A 20,331-nucleotide genomic window follows, 5' to 3' on the forward strand; every position below is an offset into this window, starting at 1 on the left:
TACACTGTGCCTGAGTTTGGGCTCAGTCTCCCCCCCCAAAAAGTGAGATTCAATTTCTCACAAAGTGGATATACCTCAGTCCTCTTAGTTTGTCGTATATCCGCCAGCCACTTGCTGCCACTCACATTGCGTTGTAAAACACACTGGGCCTGAGTTTAGGTTCAGTTTCTGCCCCAAAAAAGTGAAATTCAAATTCTCCCAAAGTGGATATACCTCAGTCCTCTTAGTTTGTCGTATATCAGCCAGCCACTTGCTGCCACTCACATTGCGTTGTTTTATACACTGGGCCTGAGTTTGGGTTCTGTCTCCCCCCAAAAAAGTGAGATTCAAATTATCACAAAGTGGATATACCTCAGTCCTCTTAGTTTGTCGTATATCAGCCAGCCACTTGCTGCCACTCACAATGCATTGTAAAATACACTGGGCCTGACTTTGGGTTCAGTCTCCCCCCAAAAAAAGTGAGATTGAAATTCTCACAAAGTGGATAAACCTCAGTCCTTTTAGTTTGTTGTGTATCAGCCAGCCACTTGCTGCCACTCACATTGCGTTTGTTTTGTACACTGGGCCTGAGTTGTGGTTCAGTCTCCCCAAAATAAAAAGGGAGATTCAAATTCACACAAAGTGGATATACCTCAGTCCTCTTAGTTTGTGGTGTATCAGCCAGCCACTTGCTGCCACTCACATTGCGTTGTTTTATACACTGGGCCTGAGTTTGGGTTCAGTCTCCCCTCAAAAAAAGTGAGATTGAAATTCTCCCAAAGTGGATATACCTCAGTCCTCTTAGTTTGTTGTGTATCAGCCAGTCACTTGCTGCCAATCACATTGCGTTGTTTTATACACTGGGCCTGAGTTGTGGTTCATTCTCCCCAAAATAAAAAGGGAGATTGAAATTCTCACAAAGTGGATATACCTCAGTCCTCTTAGTTTGTCGTATGTCAGCCAGCCACTTGCTGCCACTCACATTGCGTTGTTTTATACACTGGGCCTGAGTTGTGGTTCATTCTCCCCAAAATAAAAAGGGAGATTGAAATTCTCACAAAGTAGATATACCTCAGTCCTCTTAGTTTGTGGTGTATCAGCCATCCACTTGCTGCCACTCACATTGCGTTGTTTTATACACTGTGCCTGAGTTTGGGCTCAGTCTCCCCCCCAAAAAAGTGAGATTCAAATTCTCACAAAGTGTATATACCTCAGTCCTCTTAGTGTGTCGTATATCAACCAGCCACTTGCTGCCACTCACAATGCATTGTAAAATACACTGGGCCTGAGTTTGGGTTCAGTCTCCCCCCAAAAAAAGTGAGATTCAAATTCTCCCAAAGTGGATATACCTCAGTCCTCTTAGTTTGTTCTGTATCAGCCAGTCACTTGCTGCCAATCACATTGCGTTGTTTTATACACTGGGCCTGAGTTGTGGTTCATTCTCCCCAAAATAAAAAGGGAGATTGAAATTCTCACAAAGTGGATATACCTCAGTCCTCTTAGTTTGTCGTATATCAGCCAGCCACTTGCTGCCACTCACAATGCATTGTAAAATACACTGGGCCTGACTTTGGGTTCAGTCTCCCCCCAAAAAAAGTGAGATTGAAATTCTCACAAAGTGGATAAACCTCAGTCCTTTTAGTTTGTTGTGTATCAGCCAGCCACTTGCTGCCACTCACATTGCGTTTGTTTTGTACACTGGGCCTGAGTTGTGGTTCAGTCTCCCCAAAATAAAAAGGGAGATTCAAATTCACACAAAGTGGATATACCTCAGTCCTCTTAGTTTGTGGTGTATCAGCCAGCCACTTGCTGCCACTCACATTGCGTTGTTTTATACACTGTGCCTGAGTTTGGGTTCAGTCTCCCCCCCAAAAAAAAGTGAGATTCAAATTCTCACAAAGTGGATATACCTCAGTCCCCTTAATTTGTCGTATATCAGCCAGCTACTTGCTGCCACTCACATTGTGTTGTAAAATACACTGGGCCTGAGTTTGGGTTCAGTCTCCCCTCAAAAAAAGTGAGATTGAAATTCTCCCAAAGTGGATATACCTCAGTCCTCTTAGTTTGTTGTGTATCAGCCAGTCACTTGCTGCCAATCACATTGCGTTGTTTTATACACTGGGCCTGAGTTGTGGTTCATTCTCCCCAAAATAAAAAGGGAGATTGAAATTCTCACAAAGTGGATATACCTCAGTCCGCTTAGTTTGTCGTATGTCAGCCAGCCACTTGCTGCCACTCACATTGCGTTGTTTTATACACTGGGCCTGAGTTGTGGTTCATTCTCCCCAAAATAAAAAGGGAGATTGAAATTCTCACAAAGTAGATATACCTCAGTCCTCTTAGTTTGTGGTGTATCAGCCATCCACTTGCTGCCACTCACATTGCGTTGTTTTATACACTGTGCCTGAGTTTGGGCTCAGTCTCCCCCCCAAAAAAGTGAGATTCAAATTCTCACAAAGTGTATATACCTCAGTCCTCTTAGTGTGTCGTATATCAACCAGCCACTTGCTGCCACTCACAATGCATTGTAAAATACACTGGGCCTGAGTTTGGGTTCAGTCTCCCCCCAAAAAAAGTGAGATTAAAATTCTCCCAAAGTGGATATACCTCAGTCCTCTTATTTTGTTGTGTATCTGCCAGCCACTTGCTGCCACTCACATTGCGTTGTTTTATACACTGGGCCTGAGTTGTAGTTCAGTCTCCCCAAAATAAAAAGGGAGATTGAAATTCTCACAAAGTGGATATACCTCAGTACTCTTAGTTTGTGGTGTATCAGCTTGCCACTTGCTGCCACTCACATTGCGTTGTTTTATAAACTGGGCCTGAGTTGTGTTTCAGTCTCCCCAAAATAAAAAGGGAGATTGAAATTCTCACAAAGTAGATATACCTCAGTCCTCTTAGTTTGTGGTGTATCAGCCAGCCACTTGCTGCCACTCACATTGCGTTGTTTTCTAAACTGGGCCTGAGTTGTAGTTCAGTCTCCCCCAAAAATAGAAAGGGAGATTGAAATTCTCACAAAGTGGATATACCTCAGTTCTCTTAGTTTGTGGTGTATCAGCCATCCACTTGCTGCCACTCACATTGTGTTGTTTTACACACTGTGCCTGAGTTTGGGCTCAGACTCCCCCCCAAAAAAGTGAGATTCAAATTCTCACAAAGTGGATATACCTCAGTCCTCTTAGATTGTCGTATATCCGCCAGCCACTTGCTGCCACTCACATTGCATTGTAAAACACACTGGGCCTGAGTTTGAGTTCAGTCTCCCCCCCCAAAATGTGAGATTCAAATTCTCACAAAGTGGATATACCTCAGTCCTCTGAGTTTGTCGTATATCAGGCAGCTACTTGCTGCCACTCAAATTGCGTTGTAAAATACACTGGGCCTGAATTTGGGTTCAGTCTCCCCCCAAAAAATGTGAGATTCAAATTCTCACAAAGTGGACATACCTCAGTCCTCTTAGTTTGTCGTATATCAGCCTGCCACTTGCTGCCACTCACATTGCGTTGTTTTAAACACTGGGCCTGAGTTGTGGTTCAGTCTCCCCAAAATAAAAAGGGAGATTGAAATTCTCACAAAGTGGATATACCTCAGTCCTCTTAGTTTGTGGTGTATCAGCCAGCCACTTGCTGCCACTCACATTGCGTTGTTTTATACACTGTGCCTGAGTTTGGGCTCAGTCTCCCCCCAAAAAAAGTGAGATTCAAATTCTCACAAAGTGGATATACCTCAGTCCTCTTAGTTTGTCGTATATCCGCCAGCCACTTGCTGCCACTCACATTGCATTGTAAAACACACTGGGCCTGAGTTTAGGTTCAGTTTCTGCCCCAAAAAAGTGAAATTCAAATTCTCCCAAAGTGGATATACCTCAGTCCTCTTAGTTTGTCGTATATCAGCCAGCCACTTACTGCCACTCACATTGCGTTGTTTTATACACTGGGCCTGAGTTTGGGTTCAGTCTCCCCCCCCAAAAAAGTGAGATTCAAATTCTCACAAAGTGGATATACCTCAGTCCTCTTAATTTGTCGTATATCAGCCAGCTACTTGCTGCCACTCACATTGTGTTGTAAAATACACTGGGCCTGAGTTTGGGTTCAGTCTCCCCTCAAAAAAAGTGAGATTGAAATTCTCCCAAAGTGGATATACCTCAGTCCTCTTAGTTTGTCGTATATCCGCCAGCCACTTGCTGCCACTCACATTGCATTGTAAAACACACTGGGCCTGAGTTTAGGTTCAGTTTCTGCCCCAAAAAAGTGAAATTCAAATTCTCCCAAAGTGGATATACCTCAGTCCTCTTAGTTTGTCGTATATCAGCCAGCCACTTACTGCCACTCACATTGCGTTGTTTTATACACTGGGCCTGAGTTTGGGTTCAGTCTCCCCCCCCAAAAAAGTGAGATTCAAATTCTCACAAAGTGGATATACCTCAGTCCTCTTAATTTGTCGTATATCAGCCAGCTACTTGCTGCCACTCACATTGTGTTGTAAAATACACTGGGCCTGAGTTTGGGTTCAGTCTCCCCTCAAAAAAAGTGAGATTGAAATTCTCCCAAAGTGGATATACCTCAGTCCTCTTAGTTTGTTGTGTATCAGCCAGCCACTTGCTGCCAATCACATTGCGTTGTTTTATACACTGGGCCTGAGTTGTGGTTCATTCTCCCCAAAATAAAAAGGGAGATTGAAATTCTCACAAAGTGGATATACCTCAGTCCTCTTAGTTTGTCGTATGTCAGCCAGCCACTTGCTGCCACTCACATTGCGTTGTTTTATACACTGGGCCTGAGTTGTGGTTCATTCTCCCCAAAATAAAAAGGGAGATTAAAATTCTCACAAAGTAGATATACCTCAGTCCTCTTAGTTTGTGGTGTATCAGCCATCCACTTGCTGCCACTCACATTGCGTTGTTTTATACACTGTGCCTGAGTTTGGGCTCAGTCTCCCCCCAAAAAAAGTGAGATTCAAATTCTCACAAAGTGGATATACCTCAGTCCTCTTAGTTTGTCGTATATCCGCCAGCCACTTGCTGCCACTCACATTGCATTGTAAAACACACTGGGCCTGAGTTTAGGTTCAGTTTCTGCCCCAAAAAAGTGAAATTCAAATTCTCCCAAAGTGGATATACCTCAGTCCTCTTAGTTTGTCGTATATCAGCCAGCCACTTACTGCCACTCACATTGCGTTGTTTTATACACTGGGCCTGAGTTTGGGTTCAGTCTCCCCCCCCAAAAAAGTGAGATTCAAATTCTCACAAAGTGGATATACCTCAGTCCTCTTAATTTGTCGTATATCAGCCAGCTACTTGCTGCCACTCACATTGTGTTGTAAAATACACTGGGCCTGAGTTTGGGTTCAGTCTCCCCTCAAAAAAAGTGAGATTGAAATTCTCCCAAAGTGGATATACCTCAGTCCTCTTAGTTTGTTGTGTATCAGCCAGCCACTTGCTGCCAATCACATTGCGTTGTTTTATACACTGGGCCTGAGTTGTGGTTCATTCTCCCCAAAATAAAAAGGGAGATTGAAATTCTCACAAAGTGGATATACCTCAGTCCTCTTAGTTTGTCGTATGTCAGCCAGCCACTTGCTGCCACTCACATTGCGTTGTTTTATACACTGGGCCTGAGTTGTGGTTCATTCTCCCCAAAATAAAAAGGGAGATTGAAATTCTCACAAAGTAGATATACCTCAGTCCTCTTAGTTTGTGGTGTATCAGCCATCCACTTGCTGCCACTCACATTGCGTTGTTTTATACACTGTGCCTGAGTTTGGGCTCAGTCTCCCCCCCAAAAAAGTGAGATTCAAATTCTCACAAAGTGGATATACCTCAGTCCTCTTAGTTTGTCGTATATCAACCAGCCACTTGCTGCCACTCACAATGCATTGTAAAATACACTGGGCCTGAGTTTGGGTTCAGTCTCCCCCCCAAAAAAGTGAGATTCAAATTCTCCCAAAGTGGATATACCTCAGTCCTCTTAGTTTGTTGTGTATCTGCCAGCCACTTGCTGCCACTCACATTGCGTTGTTTTCTAAACTGGGCCTGAGTTGTAGTTCAGTCTCCCCCAAAAATAGAAAGGGAGATTGAAATTCTCACAAAGTGGATATACCTCAGTTCTCTTAGTTTGTGGTGTATCAGCCATCCACTTGCTGCCACTCACATTGTGTTGTTTTACACACTGTGCCTGAGTTTGGGCTCAGACTCCCCCCCAAAAAAGTGAGATTCAAATTCTCACAAAAGTGGATATACCTCAGTCCTCTTAGATTGTCGTATATCCGAAAAGCCACTTGCTGCCACTCACATTGCGTTGTAAAACACACTGGGCCTGAGTTTGAGTTCAGTCTCCCCCCCAAAATGTGAGATTCAAATTCTCACAAAGTGGATATACCTCAGTCCTCTGAGTTTGTCGTATATCAGGCAGCTACTTGCTGCCACTCAAATTGCGTTGTAAAATACACTGGGCCTGAATTTGGGTTCAGTCTCCCCCCAAAAAATGTGAGATTCAAATTCTCACAAAGTGGACATACCTCAGTCCTCTTAGTTTGTCGTATATCAGCCTGCCACTTGCTGCCACTCACATTGCGTTGTTTTAAACACTGGGCCTGAGTTGTGGTTCAGTCTCCCCAAAATAAAAAGGGAGATTGAAATTCTCACTAAGTGGATATACCTCAGTCCTCTTAGTTTGTGGTGTATCAGCCAGCCACTTGCTGCCACTCACATTGCGTTGTTTTATACACTGTGCCTGAGTTTGGGCTCAGTCTCCCCCCAAAAAAAGTGAGATTCAAATTCTCACAAAGTGGATATACCTCAGTCCTCTTAGTTTGTCGTATATCCGCCAGCCACTTGCTGCCACTCACATTGCATTGTAAAACACACTGGGCCTGAGTTTAGGTTCAGTTTCTGCCCCAAAAAAGTGAAATTCAAATTCTCCCAAAGTGGATATACCTCAGTCCTCTTAGTTTGTCGTATATCAGCCAGCCACTTACTGCCACTCACATTGCGTTGTTTTATACACTGGGCCTGAGTTTGGGTTCAGTCTCCCCCCCCAAAAAAGTGAGATTCAAATTCTCACAAAGTGGATATACCTCAGTCCTCTTAATTTGTCGTATATCAGCCAGCTACTTGCTGCCACTCACATTGTGTTGTAAAATACACTGGGCCTGAGTTTGGGTTCAGTCTCCCCTCAAAAAAAGTGAGATTGAAATTCTCCCAAAGTGGATATACCTCAGTCCTCTTAGTTTGTTGTGTATCAGCCAGCCACTTGCTGCCAATCACATTGCGTTGTTTTATACACTGGGCCTGAGTTGTGGTTCATTCTCCCCAAAATAAAAAGGGAGATTGAAATTCTCACAAAGTGGATATACCTCAGTCCTCTTAGTTTGTCGTATGTCAGCCAGCCACTTGCTGCCACTCACATTGCGTTGTTTTATACACTGGGCCTGAGTTGTGGTTCATTCTCCCCAAAATAAAAAGGGAGATTGAAATTCTCACAAAGTAGATATACCTCAGTCCTCTTAGTTTGTGGTGTATCAGCCATCCACTTGCTGCCACTCACATTGCGTTGTTTTATACACTGTGCCTGAGTTTGGGCTCAGTCTCCCCCCCAAAAAAGTGAGATTCAAATTCTCACAAAGTGGATATACCTCAGTCCTCTTAGTTTGTCGTATATCAACCAGCCACTTGCTGCCACTCACAATGCATTGTAAAATACACTGGGCCTGAGTTTGGGTTCAGTCTCCCCCCCAAAAAAGTGAGATTCAAATTCTCCCAAAGTGGATATACCTCAGTCCTCTTAGTTTGTTGTGTATCTGCCAGCCACTTGCTGCCACTCACATTGCGTTGTTTTCTAAACTGGGCCTGAGTTGTAGTTCAGTCTCCCCCAAAAATAGAAAGGGAGATTGAAATTCTCACAAAGTGGATATACCTCAGTTCTCTTAGTTTGTGGTGTATCAGCCATCCACTTGCTGCCACTCACATTGTGTTGTTTTACACACTGTGCCTGAGTTTGGGCTCAGACTCCCCCCCAAAAAAGTGAGATTCAAATTCTCACAAAAGTGGATATACCTCAGTCCTCTTAGATTGTCGTATATCCGAAAAGCCACTTGCTGCCACTCACATTGCGTTGTAAAACACACTGGGCCTGAGTTTGAGTTCAGTCTCCCCCCCAAAATGTGAGATTCAAATTCTCACAAAGTGGATATACCTCAGTCCTCTGAGTTTGTCGTATATCAGGCAGCTACTTGCTGCCACTCAAATTGCGTTGTAAAATACACTGGGCCTGAATTTGGGTTCAGTCTCCCCCCAAAAAATGTGAGATTCAAATTCTCACAAAGTGGACATACCTCAGTCCTCTTAGTTTGTCGTATATCAGCCTGCCACTTGCTGCCACTCACATTGCGTTGTTTTAAACACTGGGCCTGAGTTGTGGTTCAGTCTCCCCAAAATAAAAAGGGAGATTCAAATTCACACAAAGTGGATATATCTCAGTCCTCTTAGTTTGTGGTGTATCAGCCAGCCACTTGCTGCCACTCACATTGCATTGTTTTATACACTGTGCCTGAGTTTGGGTTCAGTCTCCCCCCAAATAAAAGTGAGATTCAAATTCTCACAAAGTGGATATACCTCAGTCCTCTTAATTTGTCGTATATCAGCCAGCTACTTGCTGCCACTCACATTGTGTTGTAAAATACACTGGGCCTGAGTTTGGGTTCAGTCTCCCCTCAAAAAAAGTGAGATTGAAATTCTCCCAAAGTGGATATACCTCAGTCCTCTTAGTTTGTTGTGTATCAGCCAGCCACTTGCTGCCAATCACATTGCGTTGTTTTATACACTGGGCCTGAGTTGTGGTTCATTCTCCCCAAAATAAAAAGGGAGATTGAAATTCTCACAAAGTGGATATACCTCAGTCCTCTTAGTTTGTCGTATGTCAGCCAGCCACTTGCTGCCACTCACATTGCGTTGTTTTATACACTGGGCCTGAGTTGTGGTTCATTCTCCCCAAAATAAAAAGGGAGATTGAAATTCTCACAAAGTAGATATACCTCAGTCCTCTTAGTTTGTGGTGTATCAGCCATCCACTTGCTGCCACTCACATTGCGTTGTTTTATACACTGTGCCTGAGTTTGGGCTCAGTCTCCCCCCCAAAAAAGTGAGATTCAAATTCTCACAAAGTGGATATACCTCAGTCCTCTTAGTTTGTCGTATATCAACCAGCCACTTGCTGCCACTCACAATGCATTGTAAAATACACTGGGCCTGAGTTTGGGTTCAGTCTCCCCCCAAAAAAAGTGAGATTCAAATTCTCCCAAAGTGGATATACCTCAGTCCTCTTAGTTTGTTGTGTATCTGCCAGCCACTTGCTGCCACTCACATTGCGTTGTTTTATACACTGGGCCTGAGTTGTGTTTCAGTCTCCCCAAAATAAAAAGGGAGATTGAAATTCTCACAAAGTAGATATACCTCAGTCCTCTTAGTTTGTGGTGTATCAGCCAGCCACTTGCTGCCACTCACATTGCGTTGTTTTCTAAACTGGGCCTGAGTTGTAGTTCAGTCTCCCCCAAAAATAGAAAGGGAGATTGAAATTCTCACAAAGTAGATATACCTCAGTCCTCTTAGTTTGTGGTGTATCAGCCATCCACTTGCTGCCACTCACATTGTGTTGTTTTACACACTGTGCCTGAGTTTGGGCTCAGACTCCCCCCCAAAAAAGTGAGATTCAAATTCTCACAAAAGTGGATATACCTCAGTCCTCTTAGATTGTCGTATATCCGCCAGCCACTTGCTGCCACTCACATTGCGTTGTAAAACACACTGGGCCTGAGTTTGAGTTCAGTCTCCCCCCCAAAATGTGAGATTCAAATTCTCACAAAGTGGATATACCTCAGTCCTCTGAGTTTGTCGTATATCAAGCAGCTACTTGCTGCCACTCAAATTGCGTTGTAAAATACACTGGGCCTGAATTTGGGTTCAGTCTCCCCCCCCAAAAATGTGAGATTCAAATTCTCACAAAGTGGACATACCTCAGTCCTCTTAGTTTGTCGTATATCAGCCTGCCACTTGCTGCCACTCATATTGCGTTGTTTTAAACACTGGGCCTGAGTTGTGGTTCAGTCTCCCCAAAATAAAAAGGGAGATTGAAATTCTCACAAAGTGGATATACCTCAGTCCTCTTAGTTTGTGGTGTATCAGCCAGCCACTTGCTGCCACTCACATTGCGTTGTTTTATACACTGTGCCTGAGTTTGGGCTCAGTCTCCCCCCCAAAAAAGTGAGATTCAAATTCTCACAAAGTGGATATACCTCAGTCCTCTTAGTTTGTCGTATATCCGCCAGCCACTTGCTGCCACTCACATTGCGTTGTAAAAAACACTGGGCCTGAGTTTAAGTTCAGTTTCTGCCCCAAAAAAGTGAAATTCAAATTCTCCCAAAGTGGATATACCTCAGTCCTCTTAGATTGTCGTATATCAGCCAGCCACTTACTGCCACTCACATTGCGTTGTTTTATACACTGGGCCTGAGTTTGGGTTCTGTCTCCCCCCAAAAAAGCGAGATTCAAATTATCACAAAGTGAATATACCTCAGTCCTCTTAGTTTGTCGTATATCAGCCAGCCACTTGCTGCCACTCACATTGCGTTGTTTTATACACTGTGCCTGAGTTTGGGCTCAGTGTCCCCCCCCCAAAAAAGCGAGATTCAAATTATCACAAAGTGGATATACCTCAGTCCTCTTAGTTTGTCGTATATCAGCCAGCCACTTGCTGCCACTCACAATGCATTGTAAAATACACTGGGCCTGACTTTGGGTTCAGTCTCCCCCCAAAAAAAGTGAGTTTGAAATTCTCACAAAGTGGATAAACCTCAGTCCTTTTAGTTTGTTGTGTATCAGCCAGCCACTTGCTGCCACTCACATTGCGTTTGTTTTGTACACTGGGCCTGAGTTGTGGTTCAGTCTCCCCAAAATAAAAAGGGAGATTCAAATTCACACAAAGTGGATATACCTCAGTCCTCTTAGTTTGTGGTGTATCAGCCAGCCACTTGCTGCCACTCACATTGCGTTGTTTTATACACTGTGCCTGAGTTTGGGTTCAGTCTCCCCCCAAAAAAAAGTGAGATTCAAATTCTCACAAAGTGGATATACCTCAGTCCTCTTAATTTGTCGTATATCAGCCAGCTACTTGCTGCCACTCACATTGTGTTGTAAAATACACTGGCCCTGAGTTTGGGTTCAGTCTCCCCTCAAAAAAAGTGAGATTGAAATTCTCCCAAAGTGGATATACCTCAGTCCTCTTAGTTTGTTGTGTATCAGCCAGCCACTTGCTGCCAATCACATTGCGTTGTTTTATACACTGGGCCTGAGTTGTGGTTCAGTCCCCCCAAAATAAAAAGGGAGATTGAAATTCTCACAAAGTGGATATACCTCAGTCCTCTTAGTTTGTCGTATATCAGCCAGCCACTTGCTGCCACTCACATTGTGTTGTAAAATACACTGGGCCTGAGTTTGGGTTCAGTCTCCCCTCAAAAAAAGTGAGATTGAAATTCTCCCAAAGTGGATATACCTCAGTCCTCTTAGTTTGTTGTGTATCAGCCAGCCACTTGCTGCCAATCACATTGCGTTGTTTTATACACTGGGCCTGAGTTGTGGTTCAGTCCCCCCAAAATAAAAAGGGAGATTGAAATTCTCACAAAGTGGATATACCTCAGTCCTCTTAGTTTGTGGTCTATCAGCCATCCACTTGCTGCCACTCACATTGCGTTGTTTTACACACTGTGCCTGAGCTTGGGCTCAGTCTCCCCCCAAAAAAAGTGAGATTCAAATTCTCACAAAGTGGATATACCTCAGTCCTCTTAGATTGTCGTATATCTGCCAGCCACTTGCTGCCACTCACATTGCGTTGATTTATACACTGGGCCTGAGTTTGGGTTCAGTCTCCCCCCCAAAAAAAAGTGAGATTCATATTCTCACAAAGTGGATATACCTCAGTCCTCTTAGTTTGTCGTATATCAGCCAGCTACTTGCTGCCACTCAAATTGTGTTGTAAAATACACTGGGCCTGAGTTTGGGTTCAGTCTCCCCCCAAAAAAAGTGAGATTCAAATTCTCACAAAGTGGACATACCTCAGTCCTCTTAGTTTGTCGTATATCAGCCAGCCACTTGCTGCCACTCATATTGCGTTGTTTTATACACTGGGCCTAAGTTGTGGTTCAGTCTCCCCAAAATAAAAAGGGACATTGAAATTCTCACAAAGTGGATATACTTCAGTCCTCTTAGTTTGTGGTGTATCAGCCAGCCACTTGCTGCCACTCACATTGCGTTGTTTTATAAACTGGGCCTGAGTTGTGGTTCAGTCTCCCCAAAATAAAAAGGGACATTGAAATTCTCACAAAGTGGATATACTTCAGTCCTCTTAGTTTGTGGTGTATCAGCCAGCCACTTGCTGCCACTCACATTGCGTTGTTTTATAAACTGGGCCTGAGTTGTGGTTCAGTCTCCCCAAAATAAAAAGGGACATTGAAATTCTCACAAAGTGGATATACTTCAGTCCTCTTCGTTTGTGGTGTATCAGCCAGCCACTTGCTGCCACTCTCATTGCGTTGTTTTTTACACTGTGCCTGAGTTTGGGCTCAGTCTCCCCCCCAAAAAAGTGAGATTCAAATTCTCACAAAGTGGATATACCTCAGTCCTCTTAGTTTGTCGTATATCCACCAGCCACTTGCTGCCACTCACATTGCGTTGTAAAACACACTGGGCCTGAGTTTGGGTTCAGTCTCTGCCCCAAAAAAGTGAAATTCAAATTCTCCCAAAGTGGATATACCTCAGTCCTCTTAGTTTGTCGTATATCAGCCAGCCACTTGCTGCCACCCACAATGCATTGTAAAATACACTGGGCCTGAGTTTGGGTTCAGTCTCCCCCCCCAAAAAGTGAGATTCAAATTCTCACAAAGTGGACATACCTCAGTCCGCTTAGTTTGTCGTATATCAGCCAGCCACTTGCTGCCACTCACATTGCGTTGTTTTATAAACTGGGCCTGAGTTGTGGTTCAGTCTCCCCAAAATAAAAAGGGACATTGAAATTCTCACAAAGTGGATATACTTCAGTCCTCTTAGTTTGTTGTGTATCAGCCAGCCACTTGCTGCCACTCACTAGGGTTGAGCGACTTTTATTTTTATAGGATCGGGTCGGGTTTCACGAAACCCGACTTTCTCAAAAGCCGGGTCGAGTGAAATCGGCCGATCCTATAAAAAAGTCGGGGTCGTGGTCGGCCGAAACACGAAACCCAATGCAGTGCAATGGGATACTATGGTTCCCAGGGTCTGAAGGAGAGGACACTCTCCTTCAGGCCCTGGGATCCATATTAATGTGTAAAATAAAGAATCAAAATAAAAAATATTGATATACTCACCCTCGGAAGCGCCCTGGTACTAACCGGCAGGCTTCCATCCTAAGAATGAGCGCGTGAATGACCTGCGGTGACGTCGCGGCTTGTGATTGGTCGCGAGCAGTCACATGGACAAGCCGCGACGTCATCTAAGGTCCTTCACGCGCTCATTCTTAGGAAGGAAGGCTGCCGGAAAGAAGCAGGGCACGTCCGAGGGTGAGTATATTCCTATTAGGTATATACTCACCCTCGGACGCGCCCTGCTTCTTTCCGGCAGCCTTCCTTCCTAAGAATGAGCGCGTGAAGGACCTTAGATGACGTCGCGGCTTGTCCATGTGACCGCTCGCGACCAATCACAAGCCGCGACGTCACCGCAGGTCATTCACGCGCTCATTCTTAGGAAGGAAGCCTGCCGGTTAGTACCAGGGCACGTCCGAGGGTGAGTATATCAATATTTTTTAATTTGATTCTTTATTTAACACTTAAATATGGATTCCGATACCGATTCCCGATATCGCAAACATATCGGAACTCGATATCGGAATTCCGATACCAGATTCAGAAGATCGCCGACCTCATGGCCGACCCCACACAGGGGTCGGGTTTCATGAAACCCGACTTTGCCAAAAGTCGGTGACTTCTGAAAATGGCCGACCCATTTCGCTCAACCCTACTACTCACATTGCGTTGTTTTATACACTGGGCCTGAGTTGTGGTTCAGTCTCCCCAAAATAACAAGGGAGATTGAAATTCTCACAAAGTGGATATACCTCAGTACTCTTAATTTGTGGTGTATCAGCTAGCCACTTGCTGCCTCTCATATTGCGTTGTTTTATAAACTGGGCCTGATTTGTGGTTCAGTCTCCCCAAAATAAAAAGGGAGATTGAAATTCTCACAAAGTAGATATACCTCAGTCCTCTTAGTTTGTGGTGTACCAGCCAGCCACTTGCTGCCACTCACATTGCGTTGTTTTATAAACTGGGCCTGAGTTGTGGTTCAGTCCCCCCATAATAAAAAGGGAGATTTAAATTCTCACAAAGTGGATATACCTCAGTTCTCTTAGTTTGTGGTGTATCAGCCATCCACTTGCTGTCACTCACATTGCATTGTTTTACACACTGTGCCTGAGTTTGGGCTCAGTCTCCCCCCAAAAAAAGTGAGATTCAAATTCTCACAAAGTGGATTTGCCTCAGTCCTCTTAGATTGTCGTATATCCGCCAGCCACTTGCTGCCACTCACATTGCGTTGTAAAACACACTGGGCCTGAGTTTGGGTTCAGTCTCCCCTCAAAAAAAGTGAGATTGAAATTCTCCCAAAGTGGATATACCTCAGTCCTCTTAGTTTGTTGTGCATCAGCCAGCCACTTGCTGCCACTCACATTGCGTTGTTTTGTACACTGGGCCTAAGCTTGGAATCAGTCTCCCCCCAAAAAAAAGTGAGATTCAAATTCTCCCAAAGTGGATATACCTCAGTCCTCTTAGTTTGTCGTATATCAGCCAGCCACTTGCTGCCACTCACATTGCGTTGTTTTATACACTGGGCCTCAGTTTGGGTTCAGTCTCCCCCCCAAAAAGTGAGATTCAAAATCTCCCAAAATGGATATACCTCAGTCCTCTTAGTTTGTCGTATATCAGCCAGCCTCTTGCTGCCACTCACATTGTGTTGTAAAATACACTGGGCCTGAGTTGTGGTTCAGTCTCCCCAAAATAAAAAGCGAGATTTAAATTCTCAACAAGTTTATATACACCTTCTACCTTGTTTTACAGTACCATATAACGGTTGTTATTTTGGTTACATTTTCCCAAAAATGAGAAAGTCTGGTGGAAGAGGCCGTGGGCAGTCGTTGCCAGCTGGTACTGATGGTGGTGGTGGAGCATCTGGTGGTAGTGGGAATGGCAAAATCGCACCTAAGGCTGGAGGTGTTGAGCCAGCGTCATCATCTGGCTACACAAGGCCTCGAAGGCTCCCTTATCTGGGAGTAGGAAAACAGCTTTTAAAGCCGGAGCAGCAGGAGAAAATTTTGGCTTTTATTGCTGACTCAGCCTCTAGCTCTTTTGCCTCCTCTTCACAAAGTTCCAAATATAACAGCAGCAAGTCATCAGTGGATGCTCCCCGTCAGAAACACGTCGCTTCCTTGTGTCCTTCACCCAAACCAAAAGTGAAGGATGCGTCAGGTGACACTACAGGTTACTCCATGGAGCTCTTTACACATACCGTGCCTGGGTTAGAAAGGGAAATTGTTAACTGCCCATTACAAGATGAATCGGACATGGAGTGCACTGATGCACAGCCTCAGCTAGATTATTATGCTGTTCCATTGACTCAGATCACTACTTTGCCCTCACAGTGTACTGAGCCAGAATCTGACCCTGATGAAACTATGGTGCCCCGTCCCGAATGCTATAGCACCTTACACGGTGACACAGAGGAAGGTGCACATGACATTGAAGAGGAGGTGATAGATGACCCAGTTGTTGACCCAGATTGGCAGCCATTGGGGGAAGAGGGTGCCGCTGCCAGTAGCTCAGAAGCAGAGGAGGATGATCCGCAGCAGCCATCTACATCGCAACAGCTGTCATCTGGCAGGTCCGTGTCAGGCCAAAAACGTGTGTCAAAAACAAAAACAGTTTTAGGACAGCGTTGCCATCCGGTGAAAGTAGCGCAGCGTGCAATGCCTGAAAAGGTATTCGATAGTAGGAAGAGTGCAGTGTGGCAATTTTTTAACCAAGATCCGAATGATTAGTGCAAAGTTATCTGTAAGAAATGCTCAAAGACCTTTAGCAGAGGGAAGATTCTTCAAAATTTAAATACAATGTGCATACGTAGACATTTAAACAGCATGCACTTGCAAGCCTGGACTAACTACCAAATGTCACATACCGTTGGTGCACCTGCTCAGAATGAAGATAGTCAGCAACGCTACACTGCTTCCCTCACTGTAAGCCCACCGGTTAGGACACCACCAGCAAGAAATGTGGAGGTATCGTCGCAAGGCCAAAGCAGTGAGGGAATCACAAGGTTATTGGTAGGAAACACTGTATGTAGGCCAACATCAAGAATACCATCACCAACCCTCTCTCAATCCGCCATGTCCACCACCACCACCTCTAGTTCCACCATATGCAGCTCTCCAGTCCAGCTCATCCTACAAGAGACTCTCGTTATTAAAAGAAAGTACTCATCCTCTCATCCGCGTTCACAGGGTTTGAACGCCCACATTGCTAGACTAATCTCGTTAGAGATGATGCCCTACCGGTTGGTTGAAAGCGATGCTTTCAAGGACCTGATGGCCTACGCAGTACCATGCTATGACCTACCCAGTCGGCATTTCTTTGTGAGAAAAGCCATCCCAGCCCTCGACCAGCATGTCAACGACCGCATTGTCCATGCACTGAGGCAATGAGTCAGTGGAAAGGTGCACCTCACAACAGATGCATGGACCAGTAGGCATGGCCAGGGACATTACGTGTCCATCACGGCACACTGGGTTAATGTGGTGTTATAGGGTCCACAGGGGACAGCCATAGTGGAACAGTTCTGCCTAGCCCACGGTCTAGGAAACAGTTGGCTGTAGGCATTTGCTACCCCTCCTCCTCCTCCAGAAGCGAAAACTCATCCACAGAGCGCAGTCGCACGACCACTCCATCCGCAGCTGCCAGTGTTGCACACGAGGTGTCCCATTATCGAACAGCTAGTGGTAAGGGTCAGCAGGCTGTGTTACAAATGAAGTGTTTGGGTGACAACAGACACACCGCAGAAGTACTGGCCGAGTACTTGCAGCAAGAAACTCAGTCATGGCTGGGCAGTGTACATCTTGAGGCAGGCAAGGTAGTCAGTGATAACGGAAGGAATTTTATGGCTGCCATAGCCCTTTCAGAACTGAAACACATACCTTGCCTGGCTCACACCTTGAACCTGGTGGTGCAGTGCTTCCTGAAAAATTATCCGGGGTTACCAGCCCTGCTCCTGAAGGTGCGAAGACTTTGCTCGCACATCTGCCGGTCGCCCGTACACTCCAGCCATATGTTGAACCATCAGCGATCGCTGAACTCCACACTGCACATGCTTCAGAGGATGTGTGAACAGAGGCATGCTGTAATTTATTTGTGGGAGGATACACATACACGGGCAGGCACTTGGATGGCAGACATGGAGTTGACTGGTGTGCAGTGGTCGAAGCTACAAGACCTCTGTCAAGTCCTTCAGTGTTTTGAGGAATGCACTCGGCTGGCAAATGCAGACGACGCCATCATAAGCATGAGCATCCCACTAATGCGTCTGCTGATGCAAAGTTTGATGCACATTAAGGAGCAGGCGTCTGCAGCCGAAGAGGAGGGAAGCCTTGATGACAGTCAGCCATTGTCAGCCCAGGGAACTCTCCTGGATGAGGTGGCAGATGAAGTGGAGGAGGAGGAAGATGATGGGGATGAATATTTATGGGAGGAGGATGCTTCTCAGGGGGCAATAGAAACTGGTAGCATTGCAAGGTCAGGTACAGGGTTTTTGTGGGACACAAGTAATGTTGATTTGCAAGAAAGTGCTCCTCAACCCAGCACAAGCAGTGAATTCACACCTGGAACATTGGCCCACATGGCTGAGTATGCCTTGCATATCCTAAAAAGGGACCCCAGCATTATCAAAATGATGACCGATGACGATTACTGGTTGGCCTGCCTCCTGGATCCATGATATAAAGGAAAATTACAAAATATCATGCCACAAGAGAACCTTGAGCAAATATTGGCTACCAAACAAGCAACTCTTGTAGACCGTTTGGTTCAGGCATTCCCAGCACACAGCGGCGGTGATGGTTCTCACACGAGCTGTAGGGGGCAACATGGCAGAGGTGTTAGAGGTGCACAAATCAGAAGTGGCATTGGACAGAGGGATTTTATGACCAGGTTGTGGAGTGATTTCGCAATGACCGCTGACACAACAGGTACTGCTGCATCGATTCAAAGTGACAGGAGACAGCATTTGTCCAGTATGGTTAGAAACTACTTTTCCGACCTTATCGATGTTCTCCCTCACAGGTCATTCCTCTTTGATTACTGGGCATCTAAAATAGACACCTGGACTGAATTGGCAGAGTATGCATTGTAGTAGCTCACATGCCCTGCTGCTAGTGTGCTTTCAGAAAGAGCATTCAGTGCTGCTGGTTCAATACTGACCGAAAAAAGGACACGTCTGGCTACCCGAAATGTTGATGATCTAACCTTCATTAAAATGAACCAATCATGGATTTCAAATTATTTGGCCCCACCTTCCCCTGCTGACACGTAGCTTGCCTGAAAAATGTCTTGCTTTTGGCTTCCTCTTACTGAATTCTTCTATTATTCCATTTGCAGCTGCTGAATGTCCACCATAGGCCATTTATATACCTCCCTAAATGGGCTGACTCCCCCACAGGGCCGTGGTCACCACTTGGCGCAAGCACCCGTGCGAGTGCCGTTTGCCTGGACAGCTGGGTGTGCCCACTCTTGGGCGACGGCACTGGCACAGGGTCCCTCATAGTACAATGAAGTGTCTCTGACGGTGGTGGTGCACAACCAATGTCAGACACACCGTCGTAATATGAGGGGCCCTGTGCCAGTACCACAGCCCACGAGATAGTGTTCCCCCCAGCTCAAACAGTGCTCTACCACTTGCAATAAATACCTCTCTCTGCTCCACCACTGTGTAGTCTGTGCTGTTAAATCCTTCAATGGCACTGCCAATACAAATTTGTTGAAATAATAGATGATAGTTAAAATATACAGGGGCCCTGGCCTCCATTTAGACCAGTTAACCCCTTCACCCCCAAGAGTGGTTTGCACGTTAATGACCGGGCCAATTTTTACAATTCTGACCACTGTCCCTTTATGAGGTTATAACTCTGGAACGCTTCAACGGATCCTGGCGATTCTGACATTATTTTCTCGTGACATATTGTACTTCATGATAGTCGTAAATTTTCTTCGATATAACTTGCATTTATTTGTGAAAAAAATGGAAATTTGGCGAAAATTTCGAAAATTTCGCAATTTTCCAACTTTGAATTTTTATGCCCTTAAATCACAGAGATATGTCACACAAAATACTTAATACGTAACATTTCCCACATGTCTACTTTACATCAGCACAATTTAGGAACCTCAAGGTGCTCAAAACCACATTCAAAAAGTTTATTAACCCTTCAGGTGTTTCACAGCAATTTTTGGAATGTTTAAATAAAAATGAACATTTAACTTTTTTTTACACAAAATTTATTTCAGCTCCAATTTGTTTTATTTTACTAAGGGTAACAGGAGAAAATGGACCCCAAATGTTGTTGTACAATTTGTGCTGAGTACGCTGATACCCCATATGTGGGGGTAAACCACTGTTTGGGCGCACCGCAGAGCTCGGAAGGGAAGGAGCGCCATTTGACTATTCAATGCAAAATTGACTGGAATTGAGATGGAACACCATGTTGCGTTTGGAGAGCCCCTGATGTGCCTAAACATTGAAACCCCCCACAAGTGACACCATTTTGGAAAGTAGTTCCCTTAAGGAACTTATCTAGATGTGTGGTGAGCACTTTGACCCAACAAGTGCTTCACAGAAATTTATAATGCAGAGCCGTAAAAATTAAAAAATCATATTTTTTCACAAAAATTATTTTTCACCCCTAATTTTTTATTCTCCCAAGGGTAAGAAGAAATTGGACCCTAAAAGTTGTTGTGCAATTTGTCCTGAGTACGCCGATACCCCATAGGTGGGGGTAAACCACTGTTTGGGCACATAGCAGAGCTCAGAAGGGAAGGAGCGCAATTTGACTTTTCAATGCAAAATTGACTGGAATTAAGATGAGACGCCATGTTGCGCTTGGAGAGCCCCTGATGTGCCTAAACATTGAAACCCCCCACAAGTGACACCATTTTGGAAAGTAGTTCCCTTAAGGAACTTATCTAGATGTGTGGTGAGCACTTTGACCCAACAAGTGCTTCAAAGAAGTTTATAATGCA

Source organism: Ranitomeya variabilis, chromosome 2 (assembly GCF_051348905.1).
Source record: "Ranitomeya variabilis isolate aRanVar5 chromosome 2, aRanVar5.hap1, whole genome shotgun sequence".
Taxonomy (NCBI): domain Eukaryota; kingdom Metazoa; phylum Chordata; class Amphibia; order Anura; family Dendrobatidae; genus Ranitomeya; species Ranitomeya variabilis.